We start from the raw sequence: 23,975 nt of genomic DNA, 5'->3' as shown, positions 1-23,975 counted from the left end.
GTTTTTGTTTGGATCCAATAATAATATAATCTTAATAGAGGAACTCTCATGGATCTCAGGGAGCATAAACTTGTTTCTACTCCCCAATGCCTAACAGATGGGCACCAGAGGTTACTTCTAGCCACCCTCTACCATAGGGAATATGTTCATGGCTGAATGTTAATAAGGGGATTGGGTTGACATCTGCTAGTAGATGTGTGAAGACCTTATTAGCAGAAGCCAACTGGGATCCTAAAAGTGTCATACATGGAAAGTCTTTAATCAATATTTCCTACAGCTACCAAATCCTTCAACAATGCAGTGGAATTGCATTAATAGCATCTGACGGACCAGAAAACCTACAGGCTCAGACGGGAAAAATATTCTGAAAATCCAAGGTAAATGGTTGAAGGGAAAAGTATAGTGGTAGTAGAGCTAAGCAGAGTACAAGATGGATTCCTGTAAAATACATGGCCAGTACAATGACAGGAGCTGCTGAACCTCATTACCTGGGCAGATGTAGGAGGGATTGCAAAGACGTTGGCAAGAAAAGAGGGAGAGGAGGTAGACCCGTTTTAGGATTTTTTTTGACCACTCAGATAACCTAATTGTAAAAATGTCTATACACTTTAGAAAGCTTGTTTGGCTGAAGATTATTCCTCCCAACCCCCTCATAAAGATGCGTGCTGTGCTTGGATGGGTCATGATGAATTCTAACAAGCCCAATCGTTCTTTTCTTTGCTATTGGGGAGCGATTCGAGACATCTCCATACCTATTAGATTGTCGGCTAATGCTTCCAAAAGATTGGGGACTTTGCTCATGTCAATCTACAATGTACAGGCACCTTACAGAGGTTCTCCACTACTATAAAAGTGAGCACAGGACGGTGTGAGAAAAAAAAATTATTGTCCACGGGGGCGGGTGCCAACCCTGAGCACCCTATACTGTATTCACCTCCATTCTATTGGCATCAATATCCAGCATTGGGAGGGAAGTGTAATGTGACCACTACAACCTTCACATTCCACCCAACAGTGTCTTCCTGTTCGGATAGAATGTGAACACTGCAGCTGATCAGCGGTCACTGATTGGCTGCAGCTGTCATGTGAGGCCTACCACCAGATGTTAGTGCCAGGAAACTGGCAGGTGTGGATCCCTGGGTCATTGGAACAGCAGCATCTATGCTCAAGCACGGATGTATTCACTTCTATGGGACTGACTGAACAGCTGTATCCTAGCCCCATAGAAATAAATAGAACAGTGGTCAGAAATGCGTACTAACATTCCATTCACATTCCTTTTTGGATCCCCATTGATGAGATTGGTCAGGGTTCCCAGTGATTTAACATTTACCACCTATCCTTTGGATAGGTGAAAAGTGTATCTAGTAAGACAGCCCCTTTAAGAGAAAGCATATATCACTCTGGCCAATCTCGGTAACTAGAAATGTCTTAAAGGAATAGAAATCTGCGCTTCCATCATGAGAGCCTTGAATATTGGATCTTCTACCATGTGTAACACTAGGAGCATTTAAGGTCCTTTCTGGCATGCAGTGTGTTAGGGGGACATTCATTAGGAATCTGTTGCTTTTGGCCAGCGATGTTTAAGACTCCCAAGCTTCCTTCAACATCACCAAACAGCATCTGTACTATAGAAGAATGTGACAGTGACATCACTGAGCAAACATGGGTAAAAATAGCGGCCGGACTCCCTGCTTTATACAATGCTCAAAAAATAAAGGGAACACTAAAATCCCACATCCTAGATATCACTGAATGAAATATTCCAGTTGTAAATCTTTATTCATTACATAGTGGAATGTGTTGAGAACAATAAAACCTAAAAAATATCAACGTAAATCACAACTAATATCCCACAGAGGTCTGGAGTTGGGAATGATGCTCAAAATCAAAGTGGAAAATTAAGTTACAGGCTGATCCAACTTCAGTGGAATTGCCTCAAAACAAGGAAATGATGCTCAGTATTGTGTGTAGCCTCCACATGCCTGTTTGACCTCCCTACAATGCCTTTGCATGCTCCTGTTGAGGCGGCGGATGGTCTCCTGATGGATCTCCTACCAGACCTGGACTAAAGCATCCGCCAACTCCTGGACAGTCTGTGGTACAACATGACATTGGTCAATGGTGAGAGACATGATGTCCCAGATATGTTCAATCGCATTCAGGCCTGGGGAACGGGCGGGCCAGTCCATAGCTTCAATATCCTGCAGGAACTGCTGACACACTCCAGCCACATGAGGTCTGGCATTGCCCTGCAATAGTAGGAACCCAGGGCCAACCGCACCAGCATATGGTCTCACAAGGGGTCTGAGGATCTCATCTCGGTACCTAATGGCAGTCAGGCTACCTCTGGCGAGCACATGGAGGGCTGTGGGCCCTCCAGAGAAATGCCACCTCACACCATTACTGACCCACTGCCAAACCGGTCATGCTGAAGGATGTTGCAGGCAGCAGATCACTCTCCACGGCATCTCCAGACTCTGTCACATGTGCTCAGTGTGAACCTGCTTTCATCTGTGAAGAGCAAAGGGCACCAGTGGCGAATTTGCCAATCCTGGTGTTCTGTGGCAAATGGCAAGCGTCCTGCACGGTGTTGGGCTGTGAGCACAACCCCCATCTGTGGACGTCGGCACTCAGACCATCCTCATGGAGTCAGTCTCTAACCGTTTGTGCAGACACATGCACATTTGTGGCCTGCTGGAGGTCATTTTGCAGGGCTCTGGCAGTGCCTCCTGTTCCTCCTTGCACCAAGGCTGAGGTAGCGGTCCTGCTGCTGGGTTGTTGCCCTCCTATGGCCCCCTACACCTCTCCTGGTGTACTGGCCTGTCTCCTGGTAGTGCCTCCAGCCTCTGGACACTACGCTGGCAAACACAGCAAACCTCCTTGCCACAGCTCGCATTGATGTGCCATCCTGGATGAGCTGCACTACCTTAGCCACTTGTGTGGGTTGTAGAGTCCATCTCATGCTACCACGAGTGTGAAAGCACAAGCAACATTCAAAAGTGACCAAAACATCAGCCGGAAAGCATTGGTACTGAAATGTGGTCTGTGGTCCCCACCTGCAGAACCACTCCTTTATTGAGTGTGTCTTGATAATTGCCAATAATTTCTATCTGTTGTCTATTCCATTTGCACAACAGCATGTGAAATTGATTGTCAGTGTTGCTTCCTAAGTGGACAGTTTTGATTTCACAGAAGTTTGATTTACTTGGAGTTATCTTCTGTTGTTTAAGTGTTCCCTTTATTTTTTTGAGCAGTGTATATCAACATAATAGAAAACTTTACAGAAAAAAAAGAAATAGCACTTAATAAAGTGGCTTCCGCAAAAATGCATAAACTACCCATTAGATAGGTGCAAATGTAAGAAAATGTTATCTTCACCAAAACTATAACCAAAGTTCACAAGGAATACTATTTATACTTCTAGTGCTAGAATGAACACCACCTAGTAAGAAAACAGCACCATTATACACTGGTTACACACCAGTCGCACCTTGATATTTGACCCTCCATGTGAATTCCACAAATGTAAAGGCAGAATTCATTATAGGTTGCCAATCGCTGTGAGGGTGCACTGCTCTTATGCCTAATACATACTGGCACCAAACAACTTCCCTGTGTTAAAATCTTCCCTAGGGAGACAGAAAGACATGACCCAATATGTAAGGGGTTTGTTGGCAGCAAGCAGAACACATCCAAGGTGCCTTTGTCCTAAGCACAGTGGGAAAAAAATGAACTGAGGAAGCAGTCAAGACTCTAAAACCAAATAAACGGGGCCAAGTTTTGTAGGTAATGTGATACCAACACAATGGAAGTGCAAACATTTATAACTATATTTCCCCAATTATCAATAAAAGGTTGTACCTAATATACAAACCATCCAATGTGCACGGAGAAATAGGTGTAAAGATAGAAGCACAGCATGGGCACCATATTTTGTTACATTTCTTGCAAAGGCTTCAATGGACTATAAGGGGCTTAATATTACATATCATACCATTCACAGTAGTATCTACAATGGTTCCAAGCAGCACTTCTCAAGCTATAAGGCATGTACTGTATTTTGTAATGCAATGTAGTATTGGCACTGCTGGGGGTATTATATGCTGTAACGTAGTACTTGATGCTACTAGGGAGGTAAGCTGTGCTGCACTGTGGTTCACATTTAGTGTTGCGGGCAGGTATGCTGTGCTACATTGTGGTTCACATTTGGTGTATGCTGTGCTACATTGTGGTTCACATTTGATGTTGCGGGCAGGTATGCTGTGCTACATTGTGGTTCACATTTGATGTTGCGGGCAGGTATGCTGTGCTACATTGTGGTTCACATTTGGTGTTGCGGGCAGGTATGCTGTGCTACATTGTGGTTCACATTTGGTGATACGGGCAGGTATGCTGTGCTACATTGTGGTTCACATTTGGTGTTGCGGGCAGGTATGCTGTGCTACATTGTGGTTCACATTTGGTGTATGCTGTGCTACATTGTGGTTCACATTTGATGTTGCGGGCAGGTATGCTGTGCTACATTGTGGTTCACATTTAGTGTTGCGGGCAGGTATGCTGTGCTACATTGTGGTTCACATTTAGTGTTGCGGGCAGGTATGCTGTGCTACCCTGTGGTTCACATTTGGTGTTGCAGAGAGGTATGCTGTGCTATATTGTGGTTCAAATTTGGTGTTGCGGGCAGGTATGCTGTGCTACATTGTGGTTCACATTTGGTGTTGCAGGCAGGTATGCTGTGCTACATTGTGGTTCACATTTAGTGTTGCGGGGAGGTATGCTGTGCTGCATTGTGGTTCACATTTGGTGCTGCAGGGAGGTATTCTGTGCTACACTGTGGTTCACATTTGGTGTTGCGGGCAGGTATGCTGTGCTACATTGTGATTCACATTTAGTGTTGCGGGCAGGTATGCTGTGCTGCATTGTGGTTCACATTTGGTGTTGCAGGCAGGTATGCTGTGCTACATTGTGGTTCACATTTAGTGTTGCGGGGAGATATGCTGTGCTACATTGTGGTTCACATTTGGTGTTGCAGTGAGGTATGCTGTGTTGCATTGTGGTTCACATTTGGTGCTGCAGGGAGGTATGCTGTGCTGCATTGTGGTTCACATTTGGTGCTGCAGGGAGGTATTCTGTGCTACACTGTGGTTCACATTTGGTGTATGCTGTGCTACATTGTGGTTCACATTTGGTGTTGCAGGGAAGTATGCTGTGCTATATTGTGGTTCAAATTTGGTGTTGCGGGCAGGTATGCTGTGCTACATTGTGGTTCACATTTGGTGTATGCTGTCCTACATTTTGGTTCACATTTGGTGTTGCAGGGAGGTATGCTGTGCTACATTGTGGTTCATATTTGGTGTATGCTGTGCTACATTGTCTTTCACATTTGGTGTTGCAGGGAGGTATGCTGTGCTACATTGTGGTTCACATTTGGTGCTGCAGTGAGGTATGCTGTGTTGCATTGTGGTTCACATTTGGTGCTGCAGGGAGGTATGCTGTGCTGCATTGTGGTTCACATTTGGTGCTGCAGGGAGGTATTCTGTGCTACACTGTGGTTCACATTTGGTGTATGCTGTGCTACATTGTGGTTCACATTTGGTGTTGCAGGGAGGTATGCTGTGCTACATTGTGGTTCACATTTGGTGTTGCAGAGAGGTATGCTGTGCTACATTGTGGTTCACATTTGGTGTTGCAGGCAGGTATACTGTGCTACATTGTGGTTCACATTTAGTGTTGCGGGGAGGTATGCTGTGCTACATTGTGGTTCACATTTAGTGTTGCGGGGAGGTATGCTGTGCTACATTGTGGTTCACATTTGGTGTTGCGGGCAGGTATGCTGTGCTACATTGTGGTTCACATTTAGTGTTGCAGGGAGGTATGCTGTGCTACACTGTGGTTCACATTTGGTGTTGCGGGCAGGTATGATGTGCTACATTGTGGTTCAGATTTGGTGTTGCATGGAGGTATGCCGTGCTGCATTGTGGTATCTAATTTTTCACGCTGCTATTACTGTATGTTATGCTGTACTATTGTGCTACTAGGGGGCTTTATGTGCATAACATGGAGGTCTTTGGTCAATGCTACTGGGATAATATAGGAACCGTATGGAGGTATTTGTTTGGTGATACTATGGGAGCTGCATGGTGTTATTTGTCTGCTGGCAAGGCCCTAGAAGCCCCAGAACTTGTCAGGTGAGGTCTGACTAGAATAAGTTTGAATGGGTCTGGTTAAGAGAACACCCTTTCAATTGTCCTATCAGAGCATACTGAGGAAAAACATGGCTCTTCTGTTTAAAGGGAGTCAGTTATCCAATTCAGAATTAGCATTCTGAAATCTTTCAGTTATTCTTTATGTTGCAGGCAAAAATAAAAAAAATCATCTTTATAGGATTGTAGATATTCACTAAAATCAACAGACATCCATCGATTTCATCTGTTCATTTTACACACGTACCTGTAAATACGTTTTAAGAAGGCGCTTATATGGAAACAGAAAAAAAATAACACAGAGATGAGAACATGTAATGGCAGCAACCGCTAAAACCCAGTGAACCGGTCTTAATTTCTTTCTCAGAAAAGGAAATCAGATCGCAGAGGAGTTTTTAGAAACGGAATATGACACGGCTCCACAGACATAAAACGTAATCCAGCTTACACTGATCAGAGATAAAACTGACATAGTCATGACCACGATGACTGATGGGGCCTCCTGATGAGGCTGAGGAGCCCAGCGCAGTTCAGACTTCGAGTTCTGCGGCTTTAAAGAACACCCTCATTACAGCCCCCATCCCAGCACTCACCTAACAGATGACACGTGGCTGTAGGACACCAAGCAGAACATTGCTGCCATGCTGAGTGCAGCCAAGCTGTACTTCTGCTGGAATACTGAGTGCTGCCATGATATAAACATGCATGAATAAACACGATATACAGTAAAGTCACATGGGTGTAGGCAAAAAAAAGGCAAATGGACCCTCATCCTCCTGGGCCATGTCAGGGCATATATAGCTTTATGCTCTTTTCAGTAACTGGATCAGATCCATCCATCCACCTTGCAATATATACGGTACACACATATATATCCATGTATATTGCAATATATACATATATAATGCAAGAGTAATTTGAACCATTAAAATAATTAAAGTATTTTTTTTTATTTTTTACAAGAACCTCACCATGTCATCATGGCTCCAAATAACTCCAATTAGAAATGTAGTATAGTTCTTCTGATTCGCTATGTTGCTTACCTCACGCGCAGGCCATTGCAGTAGCTGAAGTATCCATGGTTACGACCACTCATATAGTGACAGTTAGTAAGTTGCTAGTGGTCGTAAGCATGGATACTTAAGCTACTGCAATGCCTACACAAGAGGTAAGCAACAGATATAATCAGAAGAACTATACTAGACTTCTAATTGGAGGTATTTGTTTGTCTCAGAAATGCTATAACCTTCTTTTAAAGTATGCCGCAAACATATAGTTGATCCCGACACAAAATCCTAATATTGGTGATCAATGGTGCTTTTACTTTTGAATGGTAATTATAATAATGAATGGTGCTATTACTTAGGACCACTTTCATATAGAGCACCTATAAGATATTGCCTAGCACCGCTCTGATTATCTGAGGGCCATAATATGGCCATGGCCGAGGCCCTGAAGATAAACTGTGTTGTGACAAGAATATAAAGAATGCTTTTTAGTCCCTGAAAACTAAATTTATACAGAGCATCTTACAATCTTCACTGTTAAGGAAGTTGTAAGATGGATCCTGAGGATCCCGGAACTCGTTAAAACCTACAGAGAAGTTTCTATAGAAGAAGAGCATATAGCTTTACACAACATGTTGAGGTTTGTATATATAGATATATGTGTATATTTATATCCATATGTGTACATAGCGGCTGTTCATACGCTTGGAGGGTAACTACATAGTTAAAGTCACCGAGCGGTATTTGGTATTGGTTTTCTGGAAATAGGCCTGTAGCATTCATTCTCCTCTCTAGGTCATATTGAGCATAGCCAAATCAGAGAAAAACATGGGCACCATTAGGCAGGTCAGCGACATGAGGCCACTGGGGCGGTGGGCGCTCTATTATTCACTTTTTTTAATTTGGGTGATTGGATGTTTCCCTCCAGATTTACAGTCCGCTCTGAAATCCAGCAGCCTTCCTCCCCATCGCTCTCGCTCTCCTCCCCCTCCTTTATGCTCAGAAAGTGAAAATGTAATTCCTGTCCAAACAAGAAAATTCAGGGGTGTGTCGATGGTTGCTGTGGGGTATCCCCGATTGTACGAGAACCCCACTCCCTGTATAACTCCGCACAATCCCTACTGTGTCCTCTCCCTTTTTCATACCATGACACAAAGGCTGCACACCCCAACACAAACTCAACAAAAAGTTTTCAACTCAGAAGAAAAGACCAAACTAAGAAGGCCACAGTGCTGTAACCTGTCCCTCCCACTTCATAGGCCAGCACACAACACAAGGCCCACTCTCCTCCTCCTGCTGTCTGCTTGGGATATTATGAAATCTTACATCAGACCCTGTAAGCCACGCGTGAGAGCGTGGGAACCCAGCCCAGTCCGTCCTGGCCCCTCGCCTTCCCTGCGGTCAGCCAAAATCCCACATGTCTCCCAGGCCAAGCCTTCCTCTCAGCCCTATTCTGCAGACAGGAGCCTCGGTAACTGAACAGTTATTTTTAATATTTCCTCCTTGTGCTGCTGTGATGCTCACACAGGGGCGCAGTGTATCGCAGCCTTCCCTGCCGCCAGGAAAGTCATTAAAGAGCAGTTCCCCTTGTGACGAAAACAACAAATCCCAACTAGAAGTCCTCATGTTGTCCTTTAATGTCATGTTTTTAAGACTTCTATAATGCACATGGCTGGGGCAGATACAGCATATGTGCAACCTGGGCAGCTGCATAAGGGCTCAACAAGTAAAGGGGCTCACGGTCACATAGCAGAAAGTGACCGAACTGATACATTTCATGGCTCACAAGTACTGGTGGATGAGGGAGTTATTCTCTAATGATCAGTAAGGGGCCGATATCTTGTACGGCGTATGGTATTGGGACCTTGGTACCATGTAACAACACGCCACATGGTGTGTATGGTGTATAGTATGGCCTGTATGGGGACCTTGGTACACCGGTAACAACATGCCGCATGGTGTGTATGTCGTATAGTATGGCCTGTACGAGGACCTTGGAATCCCTGTAAGAACATGCCGCATGGTGTGTATGGTGTATAGCATGGCCTGTATGGGGACCTTGGTACCCTTGTAACAACATGCCGCATGGTGTGTATGGCGTATAGCATGGCCTGTATGGGGACCTTGGTACCCCTGTAACAACACGCCGCATGGTGTGTATAGTATGGCCTGTATGGGGACCTTGGTATCCCTGTAACAACATGCCGCATGGTGTGTATGTCGTATAGTATGGCCTGTACGGGGACCTTGGTATCCCTGTAACAGCATGCCACATGGTGTGTATGGTGTATAGTATGGCCTGTACGGGGACCTTGGTATCCCTGTAACAACATGCCACATGGTATGTATGGCGTATAGCATGGCCTGTATGGGGACCTTGGTATCCCTGTAACAACATGCCGCATGGTGTGTATGGTGTATAGTATGGCCTGTACGGGGACCTTGGTATCCCTGTAACAACATGCCGCATGGTGTGTATGGTGTATAGTATGGCCTGTATGGGAACCATGGTACACTGGTAACAACATGCCGCATGGTGTGTATGGTGTATAGTATGGCCTGTATGGGGACCTTAGTACCCCTGTAACAACATGCCGCATGGTGTGTATGTCATATAGTATGGCCTGTATGTGGACCTTGGTACACTGGTAACAACATGCCGCATGGTGTGTATGGTGTATAGTATGGCCTGTATGGGGACCTTGGTATCCCTGTAACAACATATCGCATGATGTGTATGGTGTATAGCATTGTGTATGGTGTATAGCATGGCCTGTATGGGGACCTTGGTACCCCTGTAACAACACGCCGCATGGTGTGTATGGTGTATAGTATGGCCTGTATGGGGACCTTGGTACCCCTGTAACAACACGCCGCATGGTGTGTATGATGTATAGTATGGCCTGTATGGGGACCTTGGTACCCCTGTAACAACATGCCGCATGGTGTGTATGTCGCATAGTATGGCCTGTATGGGGATCTTGGTACACTGGTAACAACACGCCGCATGGTGTGTATGGTGTATAGTATGGCCTGTATGGGGACCTTGGTACACTGGTAACAACACGCCGCATGGTGTGTATGATGTATAGTATGGCCTGTATGGGGACCTTGGTACCCCTGTAACAACATGCCGCATGGTGTGTATGTCGCATAGTATGGACTGTATGGGGATCTTGGTACACTGGTAACAACACGCCGCATGGTGTGTATGGTGTATAGTATGGCCTGTATGGGGACCTTGGTACCCCTGTAACAACATGCCGCATGGTGTGTATGTCGTATAGTATGGCCTGTATGGGGACCTTGGTACCCCTGTAACAACATGCCGCATGGTGTGTATGGTGTATAGTATGGCCTGTATGGGGACCTTGGTACACCGGTAACAACACGCCACATTGTGTGTATGGCGTATGGCATGGCCTGTATGGGCAACTTGGTACCCTTGTAACAACTCGCCGCATGGTGTGTATGGTGTTTGCATGTGTTTTTAGTTAAATCCAATTATTGAAAACCTAAGTAACAACAAATAAGGGTAAGCCCTGTAGACTAATGGCATCCAAAATAGTTTTCTCAAAAACAGATGCAATCTTTTAGCAAAACATTACTAAAATAATTATTAATTACTGTATGTCTTTTTCTAGCGATATAAGACCCACAAATGAACAATACAGCTGCGGCCATACATAAACTAGAGCTCAAACCCATTGAGTCAAGTAAAGTCATCCATCCTTTATATCTACGTAGCAACTGTTTACTGGAAAATGTGACTAAATATTTTTTTTTACATCGCGCTCTTAAAACCTGATAAATTGTGAAAGACTCCACTTGTGCTGTGTGACTACAAAAATGTCTTTGTGTAACTCTAGCCCCAAGTGTTGTCATGAAACCCCTTAAAGATCAGGTAAGCCTCCATTGTGTCACTTTCAAGGAACCCCTCCAATTACCGTCCCATTGTTTTTTGTGTGGTATGAAGCACCTGCCGCATTCGGAGCTGCCATAATTCCACCCCCCCTTTTATTAAGCTCCGTGCTTTGTCTCTATAAATCTCCTCCTATTACGGTACTATACGCGACCTATCTGATACCTCTTGTTTTATATAAAACACCTGCCGCTGCCCTTAATGTCAGACTCAACATATCAGCCCCCAACAGCTGGCTTCCCGCTTAATTAGTGCTCATTCCGACATCAGTGATTTTTATTTTAGGCAAAAGAAAAGTTTCATCAGTGTTTTTGATCAGATTTTCATCAGTGTTTGGTAGTTTGCTCGTGCACACGACTGTAAAAATCGGAGTGCTAACCGCTGTTTTGATGCATAGCACTTGGATGACATCTGAATGCAGTCTGATTTTCACAGATGGACAGAATGGAGAATACGAAGAATTTTTTTTTCATTCTCCGCATCTGAGAAAATTGGATCACACTATGATCAAACTCTGATCAAAGTGTCATTAGATAATCGGCCTGATTTTCTCAGATGAGAGAAAATCGGTCGTCCGACACTAGCCTAAGAGTTTCATCATTTTTTCTCATGTGAAAAAAAAAGACGGAAGTTTCTCAAACAGTCCGTAAAAAAACAGTCAGCACGCGCACTGGCAAGTATGCTCCATGACGACTCGTTTGCAAAAATACACATACGTGTGAACAGAAACAAAGAGTAGAAATGTTGTATGTAGGCTATAAGCTGAAAAACGCTTTGAATCGAGGTGCGGTGCGTGGAGGCTCTAGACCGACTACTAGGTGTAGATATAGAAGCAAAATGGAAAACCAAGCATCCGCAGGAAATGAGGAATGTATAGTATAACATTATTATATTAGCAACATATTTAAAAAAGGGAAAAATGAAAAATCAAAACATATAAAGGACACGGGTCTACGCGTTTCGAGCATAACTGCTCTTAGTCCTTATCGTGCAGCATGGGGAGAGTTCTGTGGCAGTGACTCCTATTTAGGTGGGACGTCACCGTAAACTCAGGGACACAGTGTAATAAGTACGCCCAGCACAAAAGAAAAGCCATTTCCTTGTATTCCCTAATAGAATATTAGCTCTGGGCTATCCGTCCTGATGTATTAAGCAACAAACATGCAAATAGAAACACTGAACAGGTACATGTCCATCATACTTTGTCCTGAAGGAAAATTACTGAACCCAAGCACAGTCTTTGTACTTTACATAAAATATTAAAGAACTACATAAACGGCCAGTCCATACACTACTGTGGAGTACAGAAATGTCACTGCAATCCAAACACGTAAAGATTCAAAAGTCCCTGTCCGCGATCAGATATGATGCGAAAAATAACCCATAGTATAGTAAAACTAGTAAAACAATAGACAGTTTACAGCCGGAAAAAAGAGGATTTTTGTCGCTTACAATCAATTAAAATGGTTAGTGGGAGAGGGTGATCTAGTAGGGTGGCCGTAATACCTAAAGGAATCCACGCCACTCCATATCAACGCTGATGAACATGGCTACATTTTATTATTCATTTTCTTCACTGTGGGATGTTATCATGACTATCCATGTATGTGGTCACTGCCAACCACGCCGCCAATTCAATCTCCGATACCATAGACTGTTGGAAAAAGTTTGGGAGAACTGAATGTTCAGCATTATTTCTAATAAGATAACAAATTAATCATAAATTCAGCTTACTGGAAGTATGCTTCACTGTGGAGTTATCATAAGATTTAGACATATTAATCAGCATTAACAGAGTGCAGTGAATTCTAGAAGAGCAGCTCAACTCAAGAGGTGACAGATCTACTCTAAAGGAACACTCCATGCAAAGCCGATACATTGTGTTATACCCCAAAACCAGGGGTGAGTGATAAATACAGAAGTGGTGACGTGTTTCTATTACAATTTTTCTCTGATTGTTCCACTCCTGGTTTTAGCTTACAGATACTGAAGTAAAATAATGACCAAATTCTCAAAGTGTGAACTTGGCCTTAACCCCTTCCCGACCCATGACGCCACGTAGGCGTCATGAAAACCCGTGCCAATCCGACCCATGACGCCTATGTGGCGTCATGGAGAGATCGCGTCCCTGCAGATCGGGTGAAAGGGTTAACTCCAATTTCACCCGATCTGCAGGGACAGGGGGAGTGGTGCTTCAGCCCAGGGGGGGTGGCTTCACCCCCCCGTGGCTACGATCGCTCTGATTGGCTGTTGAAAGTGAAACTGCCAATCAGAGCGATTTGTAATACTTCACCTAAAAAACTGGTGAAATATTACAATCCAGCCATGGCCGATGCTGCAATATCATCGGCTGTTGTGATTTTGCTTTTTGCTCCCTCTAGTGGTCATTAGTGATTTGACTCTGGAGCGTCTGTCTTTTCCTATATCCTCACCTGGGCCGTTAGTTCAGGGGCGTTGCTATATAAGCTCCCTGGACCTTCAGTTCAATGCCTGGCATCGTTGAAATCAGAGCTAATCTGTTGTGCTCTTGTCCTCTGATCCTGGTTCCTGTTTTTCAAGCTAAGTCTGCTTCCTTGCTTTTTGCTTTTGTTTTGTTTGGTATTTTTGTCCAGCTTGTTCCTATCTGTATCCTGACCTTTGCTGGAAGCTCTAGGGGGCTGGTGTTCTCCCCCCGGACCGTTAGACGGTTCGGGGGTTCTTGAATCTCCAGCGTGGATTTTTATAGGGTTTTTGTTGACCAGATAAGTTATCTTGCTATATTCTGCTATTAGTAAGCTGGCCTCTCTTTGCTGAACCTGGTTCATTTCTGTGTTTGTCATTTCCTCTTACCTCACCGTTATTATTTGTGGGGGGCTTGTATCTTGCTTTGGGGTCCCTTTCTCTGGAGGCAAGAGAGGTCTTTGTTTTCTTCTCCTAGGGGTAGTTAGATTCTCCGGCTGGCGCGAGTCATCTAGCGATCACCGTAGGCATGATCCCCGGCTACTTCTAGTGTTGGCGTTAGGAGTAGCTATTTGGTCAACCCAGTTACCACAGCCCTATGAGCTGGATTTTTGTATCTTGCAGACTTACACGTTCCTCTGAGACCCTGTCCACTGGGGTCATAACAATCGGCCATGGCTGGAAACACTGATGTGAGCCCCCCCCACCCCACCGATCGCCCCCCCAAGCCACCGATCTGTCCCGTAGTCCCCTCCGTCCTGTGCTCCGCTCCCCCGTCCTCCTGTCCGCTCCCCCCGTGCTCCTATGTCACCCCCCCGTGCTCCGACACCCCCCCGTGCCCCGATCTCCCCCCCCTTATACTTACCGAGGCTCCCGGTGCCCGTCCGTCTTCTCCATGGGCGCCGCCATCTTCCAAAATGGCGGGCGCATGCTCAGTGCGCCCGCCAAATCTGCCGGCCGGCAGATTCATTACAAGTACATTTTGATCGCTGTGGTAGGTTCTATCACAGCGATCAAAATAAAAAAAATAATAAATAAACCCCCCCCCTTTATCACCCCCATAGGTAGGGACAATAATAAAATAAAGAAAATATTTTTTTTTTCTTTTTCCACTAGGGTTAGGGTTAGAACTAGGGTTAGAACTAGGGGTAGGGTTAGGAGTAGGGTTAGGGTTAGGGTTAGGGTTATGGCATGTGCACACAGTGCGGATTTGGCTGCGGATCCGCAGCGGATTGGCCGCGGATCCGCAGCGGATTGGCCGCAAATCCGCAGCGGATTGGCTGAGGATCCGCAGCGGATTGGCCGCGGATCCGCAGCGGATTGGCTGCGGATCCGCAGCGGATTGGCCGCTGCGAATTTGTAGCAGTTTTCCATCAGGTTTACAGTACCATGTACACCTATGGAAAACCAAATCCGCTGTGCCCATGGTGGGGAAAATTCCGTGCAGAAACGCTGCGTTGTATTTTCCGCAGCATGTCAATTCTTTTTGCGGATTCCACAGCGTTTTACACCTGTTCCTCAATAGGAATCCGCAAGTGAAATCCGCACAAAAAAACACTGGAAATCTGCTGTAAATCCGCAGGTAAAACGCAGTGCCTTTTACCTGCAGATTTTTCAAAAATCGTGCGGAAAAATCTCACACGAATCTGCAACGTGGGCACATAGCCTTAGAGTTAGGGTTGCAATTAGGGCTAGGGTTGGAAATAGGGTTAAGATTAGGCTTGTGGTTAGGGTTACGGATAGGGTTAGGGGTGTGTTGGGGTTACAGTTGTGGTTAGGGTTGGGATTAGGGTTAGGGTTGGGATTAGGGTTAGGATTAGGGTTAGGGTTGGAATTAGGGTTACGGGTGTGTTGGGGTTAGGGTTGTGGTTAGGGGTGTGTTGGGGTTAGGGTTATGGCTACAGTTGGGATTAGGATTAGGGGTGTGTTGGGGTTAGTGTTGAAGTTAGAATTGAGGGGTTTCCACTGTTTAGGCACATCAGGGGTCTCCAAACGCGACATGGCGCCACCATTGATTCCAGCCAATCTTGCGTTCAAAAAGTCAAATGGTGCTCCCTCCCTTCCAAGCCCCGACGTGCGCCCAAACAGTGGTTTACCCCCACATTTGGGGTACCAGCATACTCAGGACAAACTGGGCAACAACTGTTGGGGTCCAATTTCTCCTGTTACCCTTGCAAAAATAAAAAATTACTTGCTAAAACATAATTTTTGAAGAAAGAACAATTATTTTTTATTTTCACGGCTCTGCGTTATAAACTTCTGTGAAGCACTTGGGGGTTGAAAGTGCTCACCACACATCTAGATAAGTTCCTTCGGGGGTCTAGTTTCCAAAATGGGGTCACTTGTGGGGTGTTTCTACTGTTTAGGCACATCAGGGGCTCTGCAAATGCAACGTGATGCCTGCAGACCATTCCATCAAAGTCTGCATTTCAAATGTCACTACTTCCCTTCCGAGCCCTGACGTGTGCCCAAACAGTGGTTTACCCCCTCATATGGGGTACCAGCACACTCACAACAAACTGGACAACAACTATTGGGGCCCAATTTCTCCTGTTGCCCTTGTGAAAATAAAAAATTGCTTGCTAAAACATCTTTTTTGAGGAAAGAAAAATGATTTTTTATTTTCACGGCTCTGCGTTGTAAACTTCTGTGAAGCACTTGGGGGTTGAACGTGCTCATCACACATCTAGATAAGTTCCTTGGGGGGTCTAGTTTCCAAAATGGGGTCACTTGTGGGGTGTTTCTACTGTTTAGGCACATCAGGGGCTCTGCAAATGAAATGTGACGCCCGCAGACCATTCCATCAAAGTCTGCATTTCAAATGTCACTACTTCCCTTCCGAGCCCTGACGTGTGCCCAAACAGTGGTTTACCCCCACATATGGGGTATCAGCGTACTCAGGAGAAACTGGACAACAACTTTTGTGGTCAAATTTCTCCTGTTACCCTTGCAAAAATAAAAAATTCTGAGCTAAAAAAATATTTTTGAAGAAAGGAAACACATTTATTATTTTCACGGCTCTGCGTTATAAACTTCTGTGAAGCACTTGGGGGTTCAAAGTGCTCACCACACATCTAGATAAGTTCCCTTGGGGGTCTAGTTTCCAAAATGGAGTCACTTGTGGGGAGTTCCTACTGTTTAGGCACATCAGGGGCTCTGCAAACGCAACCTGACGCCCGCAGAGCATTCCATCAAAGTCTGCATTTCAAAACGTCACTACTTCCCTTCCGAACCCCGACGTGTGCTAAAACAGTGGTTTACCCCCACATATGGGGTATCAGCGTACTCAGGAGAAACTGGACAACAACTTTTGGGATCCAATTTCTCCTGTTACCCTTGGGAAAATAAAAAATTGTGGGCTAAAAAATCATTTTTGAGAAAAGAAAAATTATTTTTTATTTTCATGGCTCTGCGTTATAAACTTCTGTGAAGCATTTGGGGGTTCAAAGTGCTCACCACACATCTAGATTAGTTCCTTGGGAGGTCTAGTTTCCAAAATGGGGTCACTTGTAGGGGAGCTCCAATGTTTAGGCACACAGGGGCTCTCCAAACGCGACATGGTGTCCGCTAATCATTGGAGCTAATTTTCCATTCAAAAAGCCAAATGGCGTGCCTTCCCTTCCGAGCCCTGCCGTGCGCCCAAACAGTGGTTTACCCCCACATATGGGGTATCAGCGTACTCAGGAGAAACTGGACAACAACTTTTGGCGTCCAATTTCTCCTGTTACCCTTGGGAAAATAAAAAATTGTGGGCTAAAAAATCATTTTTGAGAAAAGAAAAATTATTTTTTATTTTCATGGCTCTGCGTTATAAACTTCTGTGAAGCACTTGGGGGTTCAAAGTGCTCACCACACATCTAGATTAGTTCCTTGGGAGGTCTAGTTTCCAAAATGGAGTCACTTGTGGGGAGTTCCTACTGTTTAGGCACATCAGGGGCTCTGCAAACGCAACCTGACGCCCGCAGAGCATTCCATGAAAGTCTGCATTTCAAAACGTCACTACTTCCCTTCCGAACCCCGACGTGTGCCAAAACAGTGGTTTACCCCACATATGGGGTATCAGCATACTCAGGAGAAACTGGACAACTTTTGGGGTCCAATTTCTCCTGTTACCCTTGGGAAAATAAAAAATTGTGGGCTAAAAAAATCATTTTTGAGAAAAGAAAAATTATTTTTTATCTTCATGGCTCTGCGTTATAAACTTCTGTGAAGCATTTGGGGGTTCAAAGTGCTCACCACACATCTAGATTAGTTCCTTGGGAGGTCTAGTTTCCAAAATGGGGTCACTTGTGCGGGAGCTCCAATGTTTAGCCACACAGGGGCTCCCCAAACGCGACATGGTGTCCGCTAATGATTGGAGCTAATTTTCCATTCAAAAAGCCAAATGGCGTGCCTTCCCTTCCGAGCTCTGCCGTGCGCCCAAACAGTGGTTTACCCCCACATATGGGGTATCATCGTACTCAGGACAAACTGGACAACAACATTTGGGGTCCAATTTCTCCTATTACCCTTGGGAAAATAAAAAATTCTGGGCTAAAAACCATTTTTGAGGAAAGAAAAATTATTTTTTATTTTCACGGCTCTGCGTTATAAACTTCTGTGAAGCACCTGGGGGTTATAAGTGCTCACTATGCATCTAGATAAGTTCCTTGGGGGGTCTAGTTTCCAAAATGGGGTCACTTGTAGGGGAGCTCCAATGTTTAGGCACACAGGGGCTCTCCAAACGCGACATGGTGTCCGCTAACGATTGGAGCTAATTTTCCATTCAAAAAGTCAAATGGCACGCCTCCCCTTCCGAGCCTTGCCGTGCACCCAAACAGTGGTTTACCCCCACATATGAGGTATCGGCGTACTCAGGAGAAATTGCCCAACAAATTTTAGGATCCATTTTATCCTGTTGCCCATGTGAAAATGAAAAAATTGAGGCTAAAAATTTTGTGTGAAAAAAAAGTACTTTTTCATTTTTACGGATCAATTTGTGAAGCACCTGAGGGTTTAAAGTGCTCACTATGCTTCTAGATAAGTTTCTTGGGGGGTCTAGTTTCCAAAATGGGGTCACTTGTGGGGGAGCTCCAATGTTTAGGCACACAGGGGCTCTCCAAACGCGACATGGTGTCCGCTAAAGATTGGAGCCAATTTTTCATTGAAAAAGTCAAATGGCGCTCCTTCCCTTCCGAGCCCTGCCGTGCGCCCAAACAGTGGTTTACCCCCACATATGAGGTATCAGCATACTCAGGACAAATTGGACAACAACGTTTGTGGTCCAGTTTCTCCTTTTACCCTTGGGAAAATAAAAAAATTTTCGCTAAAAGATCATTTTTGTGAGTAAAAAGTTAAATGTTCATTTTTTACTTCCATGTTGCTTCTGCTGCTGTGAAACACCTGAAGGGTTAATAAACTTCTTGAATGTGGTTTTGAGCACCTTGAGGGGTGGTGTTTTTAGAATGGTGTCACTTTTGGGTATTTTCAGCCATATAGAACCCTGAAACTGACTTTAAATGTGAGGTGGTCCCTAAAAAAAATGGTTTTGTAAATTTTGTTGTAAAAATTAGAAATCACTGGTCAAATTTTAACCCTTATAACTTCCTAGCAAAAAAAAAATTTGTTTCCAAAATTGTGCTGATGTAAAGTAGACATGTGGGAAATGTTATTTATTAACTATTTTGTGTCACATAACTCTCTGGTTTAACAGAATAAAAATTCAAAATGTGAAAATTGCGAAATTTTCAAAATTTTTGCCAAATTTCCGTTTTTTCCACAAATAAACTCAGAAATTATCGACCTAAATTTACCACTAACATGAAGCCCTTTGAGGGGGTGCTGTTTTTAGAATGGTGTCACTTTTGGGTATTTTCAGCCATATAGAACCCTGAAACTGACTTTAAATGTGAGGTGGTCCCTAAAAAAAATGGTTTTGTAAATTTTGTTGTAAAAATGAGAAATCACTGGTCAAATTTTAACCCTTATAACTTCCTAGCAAAAAAAAAATTTGTTTCCAAAATTGTGCTGATGTAAAGTAGACATGTGGGAAATGTTATTTATTAACTATTTTGTGTCACATAACTCTCTGGTTTAACAGAATAAAAATTCAAAATGTGAAAATTGCGAAATTTTCAAAATTTTTGCCAAATTTCCGTTTTTTCCACAAATAAACTCAGAAATTATCGACCTAAATTTACCACTAACATGAAGCCCAATATGTCACGAAAAAACAATCTCAGAATCGCTAGGATCCGTTGAAGCGTTCCTGAGTTATTACCTCATAAAGGGACACTGGTCAGAATTTCAAAAAACGGCAAGGTCATTAAGGCCAAAATAGGCTGGGTCATGAAGGGGTTAAAGTGGATCTGTGACCATATTTCACTATACAAACTGCATACAAAGATCTATTGGACCTTTAGAAGCTGATGTACATCATTTTTAGGGGGGAAATCTGTATCAGACTTGCTATATAATTTTCATAATAAAATGGACTTCAGCCGGGCACAAAATACATTTGTAAAAAGGATTATACAACCATATTGCCATGGCTCTATTGCCAGGTTTCCCAGGATCAGGGGCTCCTTCCCTGTCCTTAACGCTAGGGGTGCCCTAGCTCGCCCTGTTCCCCAAAGTACCTCTGATGGTGAAGATATTGGGGTCACGTACTTTGCCTTAGCTTCTGAATCAGTCTGTACCCTTCCCCCACCCAGGGAACAGGGGAATAGTAGTGTATCGTGATACACGAACCAGACTAACAAGGTAATACAAACAGGGATAAATGAAAATACCAATCATACAAATAAACACACATAAACAACAGAGGTAAACACCGGGGAGTGGAGGATGGGGTTAAACGAAAGTAGGAGAAAAAAGGGAAATATCACACACTAAAAACCTAGCAACAGTCACAGATAAATGCCTTCTCCAATAACCACCAACAACCTCCAGCTGAGCAGCATAAGCTTCTCTGACAATGAGTGCTAGACAGGACCCAGATTATATAGGAGATGGGAGTGGCTAACCGTGCACAGATGAGAGCCTAAAGCTCCAGGAGCTCTCAACTGAGCAGATGAACCCCTGCACTATCAAAAGAAATGTACACAGTTTAATATGAAGATGAAGTGCTTCTAATCAGTTCAGGAGTAGGATGCTGCGGTTTTCTGGCTCCTCTCTGTCGCGGTAAACCTATGACACATATACTTTAATGTTGACATGGATTTTCAAAGTAAGCACAACGACCTCACAAGATCTAAAATATCGATTTAATAAACAGCGATGAGAAATCCGTAGTGATATGTATTTGTTTTGCATGGAGAGTTTCTATAAGAACATATTTGGAAACACAGAGCTCCTTTAAAATCTAAAACATAGAAAAAAGATGACCTTTGATATAAGGCTATGTTCACGTGTCTGTCTGCACATTCTGTTTGGAACAGGAAAACGGAATTTATGTTCAAAAGTGATCCACTGCATCAGTTATCCACGCAGAAGCAGAAGATCCCCATTTAGATAAAAAAAGATCTGCATGCATGAATTTATTTTTGTCCATTCTTTAAAACGGCACCAAGTGGAACCCAAACAGACCCCATAATCCTCAATGAGACCCCTCTGCTTACCTTCTGCATAAACAATATAATGAATCATTTTTGAACATCAATTCAGTTTGCCTGTTCCGAAAAAAAGGGAACAAAGACAATACGCAAATGGACAACTGGACTTAACCTAAAGTTTAGTCTTTACTCATCCAAGTCAGCTTTTAAAGTATACATCTATTCCGTTTTATACCATGCCTTTTTTTTAAAGGATTCATGGTGGATATGAAAGATCTATTAATATTAGTCATGAGCCGTTCAACATATATTAATCCACCAAAATCCCTATTTCACCCCTCGCTGACTTAGAATGAGATTATTTTTAGGTAACTTTATTGGTTTTGATATGAATAGGGAAACACGGCAGGTTATGCTACAGTGACCTTCAAAGGAAGTGATCCAAGTGTGAACAGAGCCTTAGAAGTTGACAAACAGCCATGGGTGTCCTGTACAATATATGTGTGTGTGTACAAACTGCGCAACAAAAAGTAAACTCTGGGACACAAAAAACACAGAGACAATTCTGATGCACAAAGCTCCATAAAATGCGCTCAACATTGGTGACATTTTTAGATCTCTTATGTCCTATTTTTATTGGGTTTAGCCTCAGTTCAGAATTCTTGGGCAAAATTCAATACAACTAATTAACACAACTAATAAAAAGGCGGCTTTTTAATTCTGTTTGCATCTGCAAATGCATTTGGATTTTACGACATGTTTTATTGATTTTCCGCTCTGGCTTTCTGGACTCGCAGGTGTCACAGATGAAGATGAAAAAGAATCAGAAACCAAACAATGACATTGGGAACTGCCGGGGATTTGTGACCAAACAATAGATAATCAGAGCAAGGAACCAATATCTACTATAGTACCGCGCTAATACGCTACAGTCTGAAAACTAATAAAAGGAAGAAAGTACGGTACATCTCCTATACACAACAAGAAGCTGAAAGGAATGTGAGTTGCAAAAAAGAGACCCTGTAGCCAAGTCAAAAGCGACAAGATTTTGCTCTTATTTTATTCACGAGGCTCCCATTAGTATTCTGGGTTTTTGGGATTTTTTTTTAATGTGCTATATGGTTCAAGAGATATGTTTATTTTTTATTTAGTGCTACCTTTTATGGTTTTTCTAAGGAGGAGTTGGGTGTAATAAAGCAGAGCATCCTAAATACAGAACCTGTGGGTCACATTCCATTGGTAAAGACGATAAAAATGAGCGCTAAATAATAAGGTTGAATTCCAGAATGAATGGCTTGGTGACAGGTCCTCTTTAAAGAACACTTCTTAGTGTAAAGTTTTTTAACATTATCTAAATAATCATCTTCTATATGGAAGAGAAACACTACAAATCCAAAACTTCTTTGTTTTGTTTGTCAGATCGCGTGCCAACATCTTCTTGAAATCGAGCCTGACCACCGATGGTCCGGGGAAGCCTCTAGTAATAGGATTGCCTACCATGCATTGCACTGCAGGAAAAATGTATCCTTACATGCTGGCCGGATAAATAAATTAAGCCCCCCATGCAGTTTAGGCAGCTATCAACCATCTAATCTTTATGCTGACAGCTTTCTCTCCCGACTCCCCCATGCACGGGGCACTCGGCTCAGCTGAGCGCTCCTTTGTTCTCAGGAAGAGACGCTGCCAGACTTACCTGGCAGCAGCTTATCTCCATCAATAACATAAGGACAAGCCATTAAAATGTAGCAGGTCAAATCCTTCTCTCCCCCACATGTAAAAAAGAATCAGATAGTCTGTTATCTCAGTCATGTAACAATCTGTCTTCACTGCATACAGAATCACCCTGGAATTGAGACTTTTGAGAATGAAAGTCCTGATGGAAAAAGAAGCAGATTTCGCTGACAAGAAATGTTACAACTTTCTTATTTTCATGTGTGCTATTGACTTATCAAATAAATATGTTAACTACGATTACGCTTTAAAAAGAAAACCAGCTGGTAAACACAAATGAATCGCCAAGATAGTAGTCATTTTCCATAGTCATTCAACGCCATATTTTCATCACCTCCATAAATCCATCCCTATGCTTCCCAACATTACGTCTCACCTGGATGGGGGGGGAGTTGTACAAACTGACTAACATGTATAAAGTCAAGGCTAAAATATTTCTTAAAAGATTCATGCCACTTTGGCAGTGTAAACAAGGTGCGCGCCATATTTGAAACTTTTCTTGTTTATGACACTTTTGTAAAATTGGAGAAACAAGTTAATCACTAGAAGTGGGGGCCCATTAGGTCCGACACATTTATCAGACCCTACTACAAAAAATTGTCTCAAATTTTGGTGTTATCTGTGCTCACTCATAGCCGGAGTGGAGTTCAGCTTTTGTTGTTATAACTGCCCAAAAGGCACCAAATTTATTAAGGGGAATCTGACACCAGGTTTTTGTTACCTCATCTTAGAACCACATGATGTAGGGACAGCGACTCTGATTCCAGTGATGTATCACTTACTAGGCTGCTTGCATCAGTTTTGATAGAATCACTGCAAATTTACCAATTCTCTGAATGCTGAACTCTGTAAACCCCCCACTGATGGGCCGCTTACAGTGCTGTGTACAGTTTGATCTTCCCTTTCCTATTAGCACAAAGTTCTCAATATACCCGTGAATGAGACAGTCTTCTCACAAATAAGACTGCAAGGCCACGACTGAGATGGAACGCCTGGACCCAAGACAGCGAAAGCCCGAACATCTGCACACGAGACAGCCCACAAAAGAATGCAGCAGTGTGCCAGGGAATGAGACGGGTCATTCCGTGAGATTTGACAGGCCCTCTTTGTATATTTTTATAGATTTCAGGACCGGAAT

The 23,975-nt window shown here is 43.5% G+C and overlaps 1 protein-coding gene and 1 long non-coding RNA gene across 3 annotated transcripts in view; one reads left to right on the top strand and one right to left on the bottom strand.

Moving 5' to 3' along the window:
- The window catches only part of THRA (thyroid hormone receptor alpha), a 162,820-nt gene that overhangs the window by 119,518 nt on the left and 19,327 nt on the right, over nucleotides 1–23,975 (bottom strand). The window lies entirely within an intron of this gene.
- Nucleotides 315–22,861, top strand: LOC143769121 (uncharacterized). Its single transcript, XR_013214218.1, has 3 exons — nucleotides 315–377; nucleotides 21,904–22,105; nucleotides 22,526–22,861. It is a non-coding gene; the product is annotated as an uncharacterized LOC143769121 (long non-coding RNA).

Source organism: Ranitomeya variabilis, chromosome 4 (genome assembly GCF_051348905.1).
Source record: "Ranitomeya variabilis isolate aRanVar5 chromosome 4, aRanVar5.hap1, whole genome shotgun sequence".
NCBI lineage: Eukaryota > Metazoa > Chordata > Amphibia > Anura > Dendrobatidae > Ranitomeya > Ranitomeya variabilis.
This window is presented reverse-complemented; position numbering and strand designations above follow the sequence as displayed.